This window comes from Plectropomus leopardus, chromosome 18 (genome assembly GCF_008729295.1).
Source record: "Plectropomus leopardus isolate mb chromosome 18, YSFRI_Pleo_2.0, whole genome shotgun sequence".
Lineage (NCBI taxonomy): Eukaryota > Metazoa > Chordata > Actinopteri > Perciformes > Serranidae > Plectropomus > Plectropomus leopardus.
In genome coordinates, this window is record NC_056480.1 from 15,230,487 (window position 1) to 15,247,331 (window position 16,845).

A 16,845-nucleotide genomic window follows, 5' to 3' on the forward strand; every position below is an offset into this window, starting at 1 on the left:
ATATGCCATTTTTTTCTTCTACTCTTTCTCTCTTTTGCCCTCCCTCTCTGCCCTGCTCCCCCTCTCTTTTCTATTCCAGCCCATGCGCACTTCTCTCCAGCTCTCTGGGGGGCCTCTGTACTTCGAGCAGAGCAGGAGAAAATGAGGATAGAGGAGGGACAGAGAAGGCTGAAGGGAGACAAACAGAAGAGCTCTGCTTTCAGAAAGCCATGGGGATAAAGACGAACAAGTGAGAGAAGTTGCAGGACAGGGAGAAAAACATGGGAGGAGAGGATGCTTCATAATGAATGGACACAAAGAAAAACACTGCAGGAAGCTGGGGCCTGATCTGTGAGAAATTATGGAGTGAAAGCAAGAGGAGAGGGAGAAGAGTATGACACTGATAGTGACAACAACTGAGACATGCATCCATTCGTCTCCTTTTAATGACGAGATCCTCAGGCTGTGAGTGTGTGTGTGTGTGTGAGAGAGAGAGAGAGAGAGAGAGAAACAGGGTGAACTTTAGTGTACTGTATAGTGTACAGTATATACGTTTTGCCCAGAGGACATATAGATTGACAAGTGACACTGGTAACTGTGTTGGTTTCATATCTGTAGAGCTAAAGTTTCACTACTTGGTTGTTAGTCTGACATGCAGAGATTGATCTAGATAAAGGGAGAGTTCAATATATTGTGAGAGACACTAGGAAGCTAGAGCCTGGAGAAGGTGGCTCAAAACAGTCATTTGAATTGTTAGGCGATGCTTATTTCACACTGACAAAATCACAAGCAGACTGCCCTTTTTTAAAAAATCCTGTGTGTCCTTTTTTAAATCTTTCTGTGGTTCCTCTATAAATTTGGACATTTTTGCGTGTGTGTGAACACAGTACAGGTGAAATTTGTTATTTGAATTCTTTTGTCCTCTCATTGGGTGGATAATTGATCTGTTGATCCAGTCAGAGCTGATAAGATGGATGGTGAGGAGCAGCTGCCGCAGAGAGGCGAGTGAAAGTAAACTTTTAAAACTAACACAACAAATGGTTAAGTTTCACTGTCACCACACCTGACCACATTCTGCTGCTCCATCTGTCCCTAAGGTAAGCTCTTCCCTCTGACATTGTGGTGCAATCAATAACCAAACGGTATATAAATTCCAATAGTGCTCCTGATGAATGACCTACCTCCAAAAATACAAAATCAATACATTGCAGCAGAAGTTTTAATCATGACGAGCTGCCACAAATAAACTGAAGTGTGGCAAAGCCCAAACTCATATTAATTGCAGGACGCTTAATTGAATTGAATCGAAATGTTATCATGGCTTTGTGACATCAGCAAATATTGTATCGTTGTCCAAAGTATTGATATAATATCATAACGTGATGAAACTTGTGATTTACATCCCTAATAGCAAGAGAGTGTGGTATGGTGGAAAACTCTGAAACAATGACTAAATAGCCCTCTAGATGAGATTGTTTGGTCAATAACCTATTTGGCTTGCATGTTAGAAGGAGCTAGTGTTGAATTTATTTCCCATTGCAAAGAATGTAATCTTAGACAGAAAAGGCAGCGTAAGTAGAACATTTCCCAGTTTTTTTAAGAGTTTCTTATCTTGTGCTGTGTGAACTTCATAGCTTATTAATCAACCCACAGAAGAAATTAAAATATATAATTTAAAGTGGGGCATGGACTACTTGTGTCAATATTCACAGAAAATAAAGAAAAATCAACTCTTAGGTATAAACTCTAATGATATGCCAGACATGAATAATGGCTGAATTAACAAACTACCCACAGCTGCATTTAGGAGTCTTCCAATCTTTAAAGATGTCATGGTGTACCTGTCCCCACGCTGTGTTTTGCTGGACCTTAAGATACAACCCAGAACCCATCTATCTTTATCTCGGTGCCAGACAGCTCCCCTGCCATATGTCTTTGTGCTCTCTAACGTCTCATCTCAGAGCTCATTTATTTCTCCTACCATCAGCAAACTGCCTCCCTCCACCCAGTCTGATGGCTACCAACCCCTCCCCTGCACTTTGACACCACCCATTTCCACCCAACACTGACCCCTGCCGTGTAAGATCTGGCCTCTTAATTTGTATGAGTGTTACATCATGTCTACACAGGAGGCGTGGTGTGAGCAGTGTGTTAGCAGAGCAGCAGCTAAGTCCTCCAGATGCACAATTTCAAAGAAACATACGCGGTTTTCTGACCATTTAAACTGTGAAAATTCAACAAACATGGCTTATCTAAACTTTCCAAATGTCATCAAATTGAATGAATCAAATCCTAAGAGTAAGAGGAGTCATTTCGCAAGGGTTCTACCACTCAAAAAAATTATCCACTAATTAACAAACGTCTCTTACACTATTGAAGTCTATGGGAAAAGCTCACGGGTTGTAATTCCACTGTTAGGCCATGACGAAAATTGGCCTCAATGCTCTGTGCACTTCCTGGAGGTCTAGGTTGGACGAGCTTAAAAAAAGAAATATGGTGACGCCAGTTGTGTTTAGCTGGGTACAATTTGAAGACGCCAACTGCAAGGACTACAGTATGCAATAGAAAAATATATTCATAATGCTAACTTCTATGAACAAGGCAAAACAATGTGAGGTGAGGCTAAGTCATTCCAATCGCAATGAAAAAAGCACATATTATTCGCATGGAGACAAAGGATGACAAGACTGTCAGTCAACATTAGTCCTTCACTGTTGGATTGTTGGAGTCTTCCCTGGATTAGTATTACATCCACTGTCAAGCATAAAACTGTGTTGGCAAGCTAACAGTGAAGATGATCAAAAGTCATGAACCTCAGTATGATTCAGACTGTCTGCAGTCAGTGTAAACTGATGCAAAGAGTGAAAATGTGACCTCTCCTTTCAGTTTCTCCCATAAACACAAATGCCACAACCCTGTAATTAGATGTGGCTGAGCAATCCATTAATGGTCTCTTTAAAGTTGCTCTCGTATGCAGGCCACACTGCCATTGCCAGTCAGTTAATTAACCTACAATTTAGCTGCAAAGTAGATAGTAAAGATATAAAGAGATGTGTCTTTTCAGAAAACAATCAATATAAAGCCAAGGTGGACCTAAATGTGAACCAATAACCTGTAACATCTGTCTTAGTGTCTTTTCTAAACTTGTTTTACCTCTTTTTAATTTGTTTTTACTGCCTTCTGTCTCCACTCATTGCTTTTACTACGGCGTGTTATTGTTTTTTAATTGAGGATTTTTTTTTTGTGTGTGTTTGCTGTTGGATGAGTCTGTTTTGATGTATCTTTGCCAAATATTTTTGGCTGATGCAAGAAGAGTTTCCCATGTGGGATAGTAGAGAGTAAACTGAGCTGAATCATAGCTAAATGAACAGAAAAAAACAAATATCTCTCAATGTTCTGGTCAAATGTCATCAGACATTAAATTGCAAATAATCAGCATCTTATCCTGCTAAATGAGATTTGTGTAGACCACAGACAGTATGTAAAGATGGACGACATGAAAGCTCACTAAAAGTGAGGCCAAAACATCTTGATTGCCCTCTACTGGCTGGTTGCAGTATAGGTCATAAGCCCCTTCCCCTATATGTTAGCATGTATGTCATGGGCCAAAATAAAAAATCGAAGCATAGGTGTCGACTGAATAAAAGCCCAAGTACCCATGTGCGCAAGCGCCCATTCGGGGCCAACTGAAATAAATGTCAGATTAACTGCCAACATGTAGGCTTTGTTCCACTTGTCTGCCCTACTGACTAGCCAATCACATCACAGGACCAAAGCAGCTTTGAAAGGAAAAATGTGCAGCAACTCGTCAACTTACCTTGACCTGAGATTTTGCCTTGGCTGGACAACAAAATGGAGATACTTTGTAATAAAAATAAAAACAAATTTAAAAAAACAGTGAGTGGTGTTACTGTTTCCACTAGTGTGACTTCCACTTCCCTCAGTACCTCCAGCAGGGCCCCTCCAGCTACGGTGAGCAAATAACAAACCCACTTCATTTTGTGGCTGTGTGGGTCCAACCAATTTTCGTTCACAATAAAATGTGATTGGCATCCTGGGAATTATTTTTGTACTTTTAGTATAGGTAAGTTGCCAAAGTAAATGAAACAGCATCAAACTAGAGCTTGTTTATGAAAAAAAGTGCCAGTGGAGGATCCTCCACACCCCCCAACAGAGGTCTTCGCTAAGCCCCTAATTTTCTAAAATACTAGAAATGTCCTAAAATCCTACAAACATGTATGGGGCTGCTGCGACTGGCCCCTGGCCTCCTGTCATTTTGTCCCCCAAGCAATGCAAGTTGAGTATCTTTGGTCTACATGTAGATGGTTAAATTTCATGGTGTGAAATGTTAGTCATAAATTGATTGATAAATACTTTGTGTCAGGCCAAGAGAGGTGTAATGGACAGGGTCACTTAAATTTCAGGACCATGGACAGAGCAGTTTGTGTGTGTGTGTGTGTGTGTGTGTGTGTGTGTGTGTAGAGCCGTGTGTATGTGGCCTCTGGACCTTTCCAGTCCTGTTTTGTTTTTCCTGCTGATGTTGCCAGTTTAGCTTCTCCTGAGAGAAAATTTTGTAGCTGCCACATCATTCGTTTCATTTTTTTGTGCAACCTGCTCCCAAAATAAAAGAGCCATGAGTGACTTCTGCTTGGATCGCAGTTATATTCATCTATTAAGAGTTATTATTGTTCATCTGCAGTCACCTTATTAAGTTAGTTTAATTTTGCTAGTGTAGTTATGTAAAACTGACATTGGTTAAAAGAGGACACCATACATAACATACAATACATAACAACAACAACAGAGTAGAAATTCAAGTGGATGGGGGTTGGGGGTGCTCTGTTTTGAGCCAGCAGAAATATAAATCGGCGTGTGTGAATCAATGTCAAATCAATTTGGATGCTTTCTGTCATTTTAGGTAGTTCTTATCACACTGATGAGTGTTCAATCGTTCATTTTTCTGCTAAGAGTTGTTTTAATTCATTTTTTGATGCTTTCAAAAGGGGATTTGACATCATGATTGACAGCAAATTGATGTGTTCACGTTTAAAAGCACTTCTCGTGACTGGTCAGACCAGTGTATGAGCAGGAACACAATACAGATAAAATTGCTAACATACAGACTCTGGCTCCAAATGATGATTCCAGTGCAAGATGATATGATTTTATATTTCGGATATTTTGGCTTCATTTTATTTTACATTGCAGGAAGTGAAGACATCCTTTCCATCTTTATATACAGTCACAGGTCTAGACTATTAAGTTGCCATGGTTATCTGGATGTGAATGTTTACCATAAAGAGCTGGCATGTCACTCGTCATCCTAGCTGAAACATTACAGTATTTTTAATGAAATTATGGAGTTATTGTTTTTCGGGTCATGTGTGCTTCTTTCATTTCTCCCAGGTAATTTGTATTGATGTAACTGGTGTTGTCACTACATATATATATAATTTTTTGATGTTTATTTTCTAGAGATGTTGTTCTCATGCATCTTGCAATGAGTGCAAGAGTGAAAAATAGCTAGAATGAATAAGAAATTCATGATGAAGAAACGAACACCGACAGTGCACATGAAGAGGCAGGAGCTGTAATGCACTTCCTGTTGAGGCTACCATGGAAACTTCCCAGGTTATAATATTGAATGTGTCAGCCATTGTGTTGGGCCTGGTCTTGTGTGTGTGTGTGCATGTGTGTGTGTGGCTGGTATATCTCTCTAATAATAAGAGGTCTCTTAAAGCATGAAAACAGAAGGCTTGGTTTTGCAGCTCCACACACACACACACACACACACACACACACACACACACACACACACACACACACACACACACACACACACACACACACACACACACACACACACACACACACAGAGTAAAGAGTGCCAGGCTGTGAGACAACTGAGAGCCAAATGGATCACACACAAAATCCAACACAGAGAAACCCAGCATAGTGCAAATACACATATGCTGTACTGAATGTACAAGCCAGAGTGTGGCAGGAGAAAGAGCCCAAATATTGAATGATAGAGGCCGTTGACACCCATGTCTTGGCTGATGGACCTGAATTTGTATCCAAGTTTTCTGTAAAACACTGCTTTGACACAGATTTGATTTCTTCAGTATCACATTGACCGAGAAAGTACAGTGTGTCAGAAAATTAACTGACCACATACACTCACATCACCGTAAGATATTCACAAATTTCCCATTTCACACTTTGCAGAGCAATATTATGCCTGGTGCACACATACACGCAAATCTGTATCAAATGCTAACAGCCATGAAATGAACAGAAAAGGGAGTTCATAAGCAGCTTTCGCTTTGCCTCCCTCATTGGCCCAATCAAATTTTTTTATCCAATAAAATCTTTAATGAGGTGAGTCATCGAGTCACTCCCTCTACATCACCTTGTGACAGTAGACATAAATTCGATCAGTCACATCATGTTTTCACACAAATTGCCAGGATCATGTCCAGTCAGCCACGGCAAAGGTTTAATTTTTTTTCTAGCTACAGTTAAAGGGTCAAATTAGCCTCAAGTTGTTTAAAATAATATAGTCGTGAAATGCCTCTTTTTAATTGAATATTTTGAATATTTCTTTTTCACTTAATTAACATACAGGTGAAAGGAGGTGGCCCTTGTCTTTTCCTTTGGCTGTTGCAAAGGGATTTTATTTTGTTTCTAGGTTTGATCTGTAAAATGGGTCACTATGGCTCTTCAAGGACTCGCGCTGAGCTGATGGAGTTTTGAATCATTAATGTTATAAACACCGCAGAGATGAAGCTGTACATTTGTTTAGTCTGTGCTGCTCACACACACACACACATATATATAGTAAAATAGTAAATGTGCAGCATACATCTCTGACCAATAACAGCAATAAAGAAACAGATGGATCAAAGCAGTAGCAATAGCAGTAAAAGAAGAGATGTAAAAGTAAAAGACCATTTGTCTGAAACAGAATTAATTGCAGTATAATGCATACTTGAATTCCATATAACACTTCAACACTATACTGTAAATACTGCTGGTAGTGTTTACCTGCATTCACTGGGCAAAAATGAAGGAGCACAGGGCTCTTTTTACAGAACCATCTGTACAGAGTTAGACACGCTGCTGACCAAAGTTAACATTTCTTCATCTGTTTATTTAATTTATCTATAATACTTTGATGATACCTCTGACTTGTGAAATGCTCTGCCGTTCGGCAAATGTTGTCATGTTCTGACAATAATCAACAGTTTAAACCACAATTAACCATATGATTTCTTCAGCTTTCACTTAGGAGCAAAAACCAGCCCCCAACTTAAATGAAATAGTGATTTGACTTGTATCGCTATCAACCAATATGAAAATTTTAGATCATTGAGCCCTCTTGATGGACGCTACCCTACAACAGTCTCTCTGTCTGCACCACACTGCACAAAAAACAGGTAAACTGAGCTCACACTTATCCTTATATAGCAATAACAATTATATGAAAACACTTTTGGCATTAAGCCACATTGATAACCATCAAATCACTACTCTGGAGTGTCATTTCAAACGTTCAATCACTCATCCCCAGCTTCCCCCACATTCCACACTAATCCCTCCACAGCTGAGCTAGCAATACAATGTTTTCATCTCAGCAGTGAATCAAATACCTTGTCCAAGATTTGAGCCAGCAGCCTTTTGGAGAAATGCAACTTCTCTCATATCATCACTTATTACCCACAGCAGTATCACCAGCTCACAGGGTTTATCTCTACACACCACCATGGGGAATCTGGTGTGAAAATGAGACACACTGCGTCATCTTCTTTGTCTCCCTACAGTGTCAAAGACTAAACAATTTTATATGTATCATCTTCCAATGTAAAAGTTGTTTGGGAAAAGAAAGTTTCCCTTGCTGCACTCCAAAGGTTGGCCCTAAACCTCTTCTCCCTCTCATCTCTTGCTGCATCCTGTCCAGCACTGAGCCATTCTCTTTGCGCCCTCGTCTCCTTTTCATCACTATCAAAAGAAGGATAGGAAAGTTACTGTCAGCAGCAGGGGGGGATGGAGAAATAGCAGAAAATAGAAAAATAAAAAGCCGAAGTGGCTGGACTGGAAGGAAAGTGGGTTAAGAGGGGCGTGATGGATGAGACTGGGAGCTTTCCTGACTCATGGCCTGCTTTCTCTGGTGACTAATGTGGTCAGTGACATCTCTCTCACTACCCCCTCAGCCACCTCGCCCCATCGCTCCATCCCACCTGGGATTCTGGTTGCCGGCTCGGGGCAGAGTAGCGCACAGACTCACCCCACTCACCATGTCTGGATCACCAAGTCCCAGCTTAAACAGTATGGGTTGTGTGGTGCGAATGGGGGCTGAAACAGGCCTGTGGGGACCCCCACCGGGGTCAACCAAAGCACGCCTCCCAGTCTTATTTACTGCTAAACCTCTGAAAGGGATACGAACATAGTCAGATTCTGAGGGAGGATAAGATAAGAGCTGTATATTTATCTCTCTCCTGCTTATGTTTTTAAGACTTCATCATAGGCTTTTAATGCATTTCTCTGCTATCTTACTTTAATATGTGACCTTATTTTTGGGGTTGCTTTGCATGTTTGAGTGTTTGCTTGTTTGTAGATGCATACCGTACGCCGTAGCTGAACAAGCACCTCCTCAAAAAAAACAAGATGACGACTTCTGAAATGCCAAACTCAAGGCTTAAAAGTGGAAGTCCACGAACCAATGGATCACGTCACCTTAGCTTTGTACAGTCTACGCCGCCAACTAGCGTTTTAGAAATTGCAATGTAAAGGCAACACAGACACACCAATGTACAAGTAAAATGCTCCCAATGGCATAAGCAAATTGCATAGGCTACAGTGTAGACTCTGCGTGAAGCCACCGCAACTATAAATCAGCTTTAAGTTAGATTTCTTCCAGTAGCCTAGGTCTTTCTTAACCCCCTTACCACTTTTTTTTAGTTGAAAAGCAATCAGATGTGTATTTATTAGTGTTATTGATTGATTCAGGTCCAACTCTTGACATTTGAGTGTAAAGTATTTACATTCTACATATTACATTATAAATATGCATAGTGACTGCCCTCTAAAGGTTGAAACCTGGTTATTACAACGTAATTTTACTACTGGCTGATCCTGGTATCAGGACTCTACATCATCAACCAAGCCCCCTGTCTCCCCTTGTCGACTACTTTGTGTGGGGGGGGCAGAGAGGTGCTGTGGATCGAGAGGCAGCACGATTGCGTGACTGCATGTGCCTTAATCTCCCTCCTAGTGCTGCCCTTTTCTGATTCCAGGGAGGAGACACTCAAACTAAAAGTCAGGGGGTTTAGTTACTCTTTAAATTCTAATTAACATGCAGTTCCTTGTACGCACAACAAACTACACAAATTGACAATTACCCCCACACAGCCACAGATACAGTAATGGTAAATAGCTTTTTTAACAATTGCTATCTCTGTTTTTTTCTAGTATTTAATTTAGCAAAAAGCAGAGCAGACTTTTGTCTCAGAGACTAGTTTTAGGTTAACAAGCGAGTGACTCACATGCACATGATGGAGGTCACCTCTGCTGCTGAAGCAGCCTTTAAACATGTATCAGGTGTTGAGAGGAATTGATTTCCTGTGGACTTTTGTTGCAGAATCCAATATAGCTTGGTAAAAATACAGAGGCATTCAACTGGATAATCTTAGACTTTTGTAAGGAAAAATACAAACTTCAAAAATATAGGTCAAAGTCCATATCCACATTCATATCAGCTAAACTCTTGTGGATGTGATTCATTCTGAGGGGACAAAATAATCTCACACAACACTATAGTGCCTCATTAGCAAGTCTAGTTTGAAGGGGGAAGAGAGTCGCAATACAGACCAAACATTCATTGTAAACCAATCACAGCTACTCTCTTTGATGACACATACCAGTTGGCCGTTAAACTGCGCCTTGCAAATGGTTGTCCACAAGTGTACAGAGCCACATACACTGCAACCGCAACACAACCACACTGCAACAACACCACACTCACATATGAAGCTAAACCCAGACGCACACTCTGAAGCCTGCTTCATTACTATGATAAGTGTCTGCTCTGCCCCTTGGTTGTTTTCATTTCAAAGACAACCAGGACCAGCAGCTGCCAGCTACAGATCTGAAGTGTGGTCAGATGTGTCAGTGCATATGTGTGTGGGTGTGTGCTGCACTGGACTTTGCCTTTGCCCTTTCCAGCTATCATTTTTGAGAAGTGTGTGTGTGCGTGCATGTGTGTGTATGTGTGTGGGCAGAGACTCTTTGATGGAAGATGATACAGTGCATAACGTTCAGGCTGGCCTTTTGAGCAGCCAGCTTATCTGATACTGTCTGACTCAAACACATACTCATAGACACACATGCACACATATCTCCCCCCCGGTGAATATTTCAGAAGTACGGGGTTCGTTCTGCCCCTTTGAACTTGTATGTCACACCTCTCAAATCTGCTTGGTAACCACACCCATCTAATCCTGGACCTTAAACTGTGACACAAATGCATGAATACTTCATAAATGTAAGCTGTGTGGCGCAGCTGTTTGAAGACGTCAGAAAGGATGACAGATTCTTTTTTTTGGACTAGTATAGATTTCCAACTTTGTGGAAAATGGCTTCTGCATTTAAATGTTTTGAATTTTGTGTAAATGGAGATACAGAAACATGACTTTCCAGAGGACAGTGTTGAGTCTCTTTGCAGCTTTTACTGCCTCAATGGATTATTCAGAGGATCAAGTGAGAGTCGGGCAAGGATTTCAAGAGTTAAGCACGTGGATAATTATTCTCTTTCTCCTCAAAACGGGCCAAGGAGGGCACACTCCTTTAGTGCAGGTTAATGTACCCACTTTGTGCTTCACACAATGTGCTTAACACGAACAATTACACATGTAGAGCTTTTGGATTGCTAGATTTTCTATGAAAAAAAAAGATTTAGAGAAAGACACAGGAAGCTCTGGAGCCCCATCATGTGTTTCTGCCACCATCCACAGGTGGGGAACACAGTTTGAGCTGAGATCTGGATACTGTCATGTTTGCGTCTGTGTGTGCGACCATCTGATATAATCTCACACCTCAGCATGCACTTGGCCTGACCTGAGTGCTGGCAGAGGACAGACACCTAAAAAAATAAAAAAAGAGCTTATTCTCTCCCTCACACTCCCTTCCCCCTTCTGTTACTGTCACCCTTGCTCACATGCACTCACATATACAATCAAAAAAAGAGGTAGCAACTGGTTCATTCTGATGCACCTCTATGCCTTTGACCCCATGCAACCCTAATAAAGATGACCAGCAAAAGTGCAAAGTTGACCACTTACATGCTTGTCTTTACATGGCTAAATAAATCAACAGACCGTTAGTTTTCCATTTCTCTGGTAACATTGTTTAAAATTTCATTAGAGCACATTTAAATGTCAAAAGCATGCATAGGCTACTCATATTAATTTAGAAATGAAAGAAAAAAATGATTATTTAGGTCACATTGCAATCACTCTCCTACAGGTTCAATGTGCATTATCTTTATACCATCTCATATGACCACATCAATCCCTTTAAACAGTTAATGAGATTGAGTAAAGAAGCATTAAACTGAAACCTTTAAGTACATCTTGGCATTGTTAGGCGTCTAATGCTTCATTGAGAGCAAAAAGGGAGAAAGTCTTCCCAGCTGATAGCAATCATTTAATCTGTTGCCCATTGCCTGCACAACAGACCTATACATTGTAGCAATAAAGAGAAATTCACATGACTGCGCCCAGTTTGGGCCATGCACCTCTTATCCCCGATCATCTGCTATTAATTGCATGATTCAGAATATCAATCCATTGGCGCTACCGCTGCCCTGTGCGGAAATTAAGCACCGCGAGCCCCGCAATTAAAAAGGAATCAGAGCACTTACCGCTTACAGCAAGGAGCGGCGAAGGCAAGGTGTGGGGTCGGAAGTTGTCAAATGATTGTTTGCTTCTGTCGTATCTGTAAGAAGGTCATCGTTTGGGTTTTATTTTTGCGGTGCTGGACGTCGGTTTGCTGGACGGTTTCGCTCCGCTCAGTGCTGCTGCTCACACGGCATCCAAGGCGCGGTGAGAGACGCTGCTGTGGAGGGAGGAGAGGAGGGGAGAGAGGAGAGATGAGATTAAGCCTGGTTGCTTTCAGCAGCATGGCAAACAGCGACATTGTGTGGTCTTATGAGGGAACCGTGAATAAACACTATAGATCTATGGTGACAGAGATGGGGGGATCAGGATGTTGCCCTGAGTTGGTTCACATCACCAAGTTAATTGCACATGACTGCCCAATGAACGCTAAAGTTGGCTTCCGATTCAGCATTTAAAGGGAGATTAAAGGGAATTTACACCGTTTAACAACCGATCTTCGGCTTTTTACACCTCTTACTGTTTTGAAAGCATGCTAAACATAATCTGAAACTCACTTTCACATTTGTAAAACCTTTATTCTATTTGTGAGAGTGCAAACAGGTAGATTTCACTGCGTTTCTCACATGCTGACCACATTAGACCAGGTTCAGATCAAAAACCACTATACTGAGACTGGTCAAACCTGGACTAGATGATCCAAGATAGGGATGCATGGTATTGCATTTTTTACTGATATCCTATATGCTGATACATAACAACTCATCTGGTCGATAACCAATGCCGGTATCGATATATCCACTTTTTTCCCACCTCAATTTGGTGATTATCAAGTCTCTTCTGTATCATATTCTGCATATTATTGTGATGGCCCACCAGCAGATGGAGACATAAGACAGACTACACTAATTTTCAATGTATTTAATATTCACTTATTGTGCAAAAAAAGAAAAGAAAAAATACTGAAATTTAGGGTTGATGCTTTGTAGCCTACACGTCCCTTTTGTCAATTTTAAATAAATAAATAAAAACATCGGTCATATTGGCAGAAATCAGCACACTGGCTGATTGTGATATTTCATTTTAAAACCAATATCTGCTGATGACATGCTGGAATTAACATGCATCCCTAATCCCAGAAATGCTAAATATTATACAGTTTTAAATTTTAGAAAACTTTCCTCTATTTGTGAGAATGTAATAAAGGAAGATTTCACTGCTTTTTTTTCCACATGTTGACACCACTAGTACAGGCCCATATCCAACAGAATAAAGGTTTCATGAATCTGAAACTGTGTTAAATAATCATTAACATCTCTGGGATAATCCAGTCCTGTGTAAATATAGTGGTTTTCAAGAGAGACATGATCCAATGTGGCCTAGATTTTTAAAAAGCAGTGAAATCTACCCCTTTTTTTTTTTTTTTTTTTTAATTTTCACAAATAGAATAAAGGGTTCACAAACCTTAAATCATGTTTTAAATTATCCTTTTAGCCTCTCTGGTTTAATCCAGTCCAGATATGACGCCTTTAAGTAGACTGTAGTGGTTTTCAAGAGTGAGAAATGCAGAATCTGATTCACTGGATCATTTCGCAGATTGCATTAAAGAACAGTTGCAATTTCTGGTAATAGTGGTTGGAATCCACCATCAAACCTTGTTTTCCCATCATCTGATTTTTCCCACCATCCGATTTCCTTTTTATTATGCCATCTATTTTTTTTCTCCCCCGTGTCCCTTTAAGGGCACCATATTGACTTGAAACTTGCTTGAGAGAGAAAAAAATCAGACATGATGTTTACTGAAAAGTATTTGTAATTTGTATTAAATACACTACCACATGTAGGACACTGTCTTTTGCAGTTTGGTGCAGAGCACAGATGAAAAAAGGGAGCTCAGGCAGCGCTGTCTGCATACACAGATAAAATTAATGTAATGTAGCATAATTATCTGCCCAGCCTCTTAGTGCCACTGTGGTTCAAATAATCCAGGCCTCACCCACTCCGGTCTCACATACAGTATATTCTCTGTGCTGACAGTATTTACCCACTACAGTGTGTTATTACTGTCAGTGTGTGAGAAGAACATGGTGCACTGATACTAATATGAACCCATAAACATCTGCAGCACATAAACCCGGGTCCAGATCCTCGCATGTGAAATATGTGCCACTCAGTCACCCATGCAGCAAACCACTCAAACAGACATAAATCACAGGCCTTGGATCAATGCCCTGTTTCCCATAGGCGAACCGCTGTGGCACAACACAATCAATTTCTTGTTCTCTGCTGCACCATAAGGAGGGTCGAGTGGAATCAGGCCCCATCAAACTTTAATACCAGCACTGAATCCGAATCAGCTCATTGGCATTCTGTAGAGAGAGGGGATTCAAGCGGTGGTAGGAGCATCTGTTGCTGTCATCAGCTGATGTAGTGACCCCAGTGGCTGTGTTATGGCTATGAGCACAATGCATGCATTTAGGTACTGCAAAAATGCTGATCTGGAGGATCTAGAAATGGAGGAGGAATTTTAATAGCTGCAGGCAGAAGTCATAATTCAAAGGATTGATTTGTTTATAGCTCTGACATACATACACGACCACAGCATACAGGGAATTAACAACACGGACGACCCCCATTTCCCCAATGAAAAAGTGTGTTATATATACTGGAGCACAGTGTGCACTATGACTGGTCCAAGTTGCTGCAGTCAGGTCACGGTCAACTGAATTATAGCACACATTGGAGTCATGCGACCGGGTATGAGTAAGCTGTGACTTCACAGGAGGGTGGGGCAGAGTTGGGATTAAAGGAAGAAGCAGGACAGCGTGTACAGTACATGACAGGTGAGTGTATGTGTCTGTTCAACTCAAATGTCATCCTGCAAAATATAAGCTTCCTTTTGGTAACAATCCCCAGGAGGGATGGAGGATTTACAAAAGGTATTCAACACAATTAAAATGAGTGAATTGAAATCTTAAATTGTACCATTATCATATACAGGTCTTAACGCTTTGAAACCAGGGAAAACTAGCTTGATGCCTTCAAAAAAAAAAATAAATTAAAAAAAAAAACATGTGAAGAAGGCAGTGTGCAATTGGTAAGAATGACCCAGAAATTAGTAGAAAATGCAAGAAAATGACCTGACATTTAGCAAAAACAAAAACACTAAAATGACCTAAAAAACTGTTTCAAAATTGCAATTCTGCAAATTATCATGATAGTCAAAAATGTGGTTCTCTGGAAATTTCCCACTGGCTTAAAAAAAAAACCCTAAACTAAATAAACGTGTGAGATATTTCTTGCCAATTTGCTCATTGCCTTTTTCCAATGTTTTTGAAAGAAATCAAACTAGTTTCTTTAGGCTTCAAAGGTTTAAACACTTGTAAAAGGCGTTTGAATACAGCAAAAGAAGAGTGATGGTTTCAGAGGGTTAATGCACTGCATAGTGATGTAAAATTATGCCTGTAAAGCTTGTGTGTGTGTGTGCAGCTATCCATATGCTCATCCCTCATCTTTAATATTGCCCTTATTCACTCTGTGCAGCTCATACATATATTACATGAACACAGGCAGGCTGGCAGTTTGATGCTGTTGCAGTTAGTGATTAAATCTGCTTTAATTTGCTGTTGGGGAAACAAGGATTCACACATGCATATATTTCTGTAATATGTATTTAAGAGTCACCGGATGGCAATTTAAACACTGCAAGTGCCTTATTCAATCGTTCATTAATCTGCTGAATTATTTATGTATTATCTGCAAGCAGGGGGTGGGTGGGAGGTTAGTGCTGACAGACTGAGAAGTAGGAGAAAAAAAGCAGTATTAGGAATAATTCTCTGTGCCTCTGACCCGGCCATGAGATACTTGATCTCCGACTTGATTTTTCACACACACACACACACACACACACACATTCAGGCTCACACTAAGACACACATGAGAGGCACCTCTAGCTCAGTTTCACCTCTCGCCAATATCACAAACTCCCTGTCAGCTGAAAATATGCTCGCGTCAGCAGAGCCGTGAGCCCCTATGGCAGCAGAATAGCTCACTGCTGTCTCTTTGTCGCTGTATTCCTCTACTTGTGGTCCCAACGGGTGTTCAGCACCTAATGAATACGTATTGAACAGCTTACTCACTCATTGTCATCCCTGCACTACCACTTTCCTCTCTTTTAGTGGATGTGGGTCTGGAAGCTGGTGAAGATGGATGGTTTTTAACAGATGGGCCTGGTGTCACATTACGATCTCTAACTATAAACAGAGGGAGAATAATATCCAACCTGAGGCATCAAACTACCTGTTCTTTCCTTGGCTATTTACACTTGCCTAGTATTTATTTGTGCTTCACTAAAATGTTAAAAAGCTGGATTTTTTTTGCTTGTATACTGTCACCCTCTGCTGGCCACCTTTTGCAACTTCAACTTATATAAATACAGTAAGATTACAGTATGATGAAATTAAATTATTCTACTCTCAAAGGGTTATGTTGTTGTTTTTTCAATCTCTATTTTCCCATGTTTTTGTGTCTAACTGACAAATGGGAACAACACATTTCTTTTTAATTGTTCCAGTTGAATCATGAGGCACCATCAATATATGTCCATTAAAAGTTTTTGCCACTCACAGGCTCAGATTATTATTATTATCATTATTATTATGTGTCCAACAACATTATCAAAAGGATCCCTCAGAGACAGATCTTTTTGTTAATGAGTCCTTCTTGTTTAACCAGAGTGTCCCAAAATCACATCATTCAAACAGTAATTTTAGAGTGTAGAGAGCATATTTTAATGTCTAACTGTATAAATTAAGGGTTTATTTCAAAACTCCATTTCAAAAAAACTGTTGTTTATTTGAATGGAGTCTTGTGGGTTTAGCTATTTTGGGGCTGTTTCTAGTTAAACATAAAGGATTTCACTCTTTAAGAAAATGGTCTGTCCGTGTAGGGATGTCAGTGGAAAAACAAGCAT

At 40.4% G+C, this 16,845-nt stretch overlaps 1 protein-coding gene across 1 annotated transcript in view; it reads right to left on the reverse strand.

Moving 5' to 3' along the window:
* The window catches only part of rims3 (regulating synaptic membrane exocytosis 3), a 37,461-nt gene extending 25,387 nt beyond the window's left edge, over window positions 1–12,074 (reverse strand). Inside the window, exon 1 of the mRNA XM_042506641.1 lies at window positions 11,900–12,074. The gene's annotated coding sequence lies outside the window, so the exon portion shown is untranslated. The remainder of the gene's footprint in view (window positions 1–11,899) is intronic.
* Between the last annotated feature and the right edge of the window lie 4,771 nt (window positions 12,075–16,845).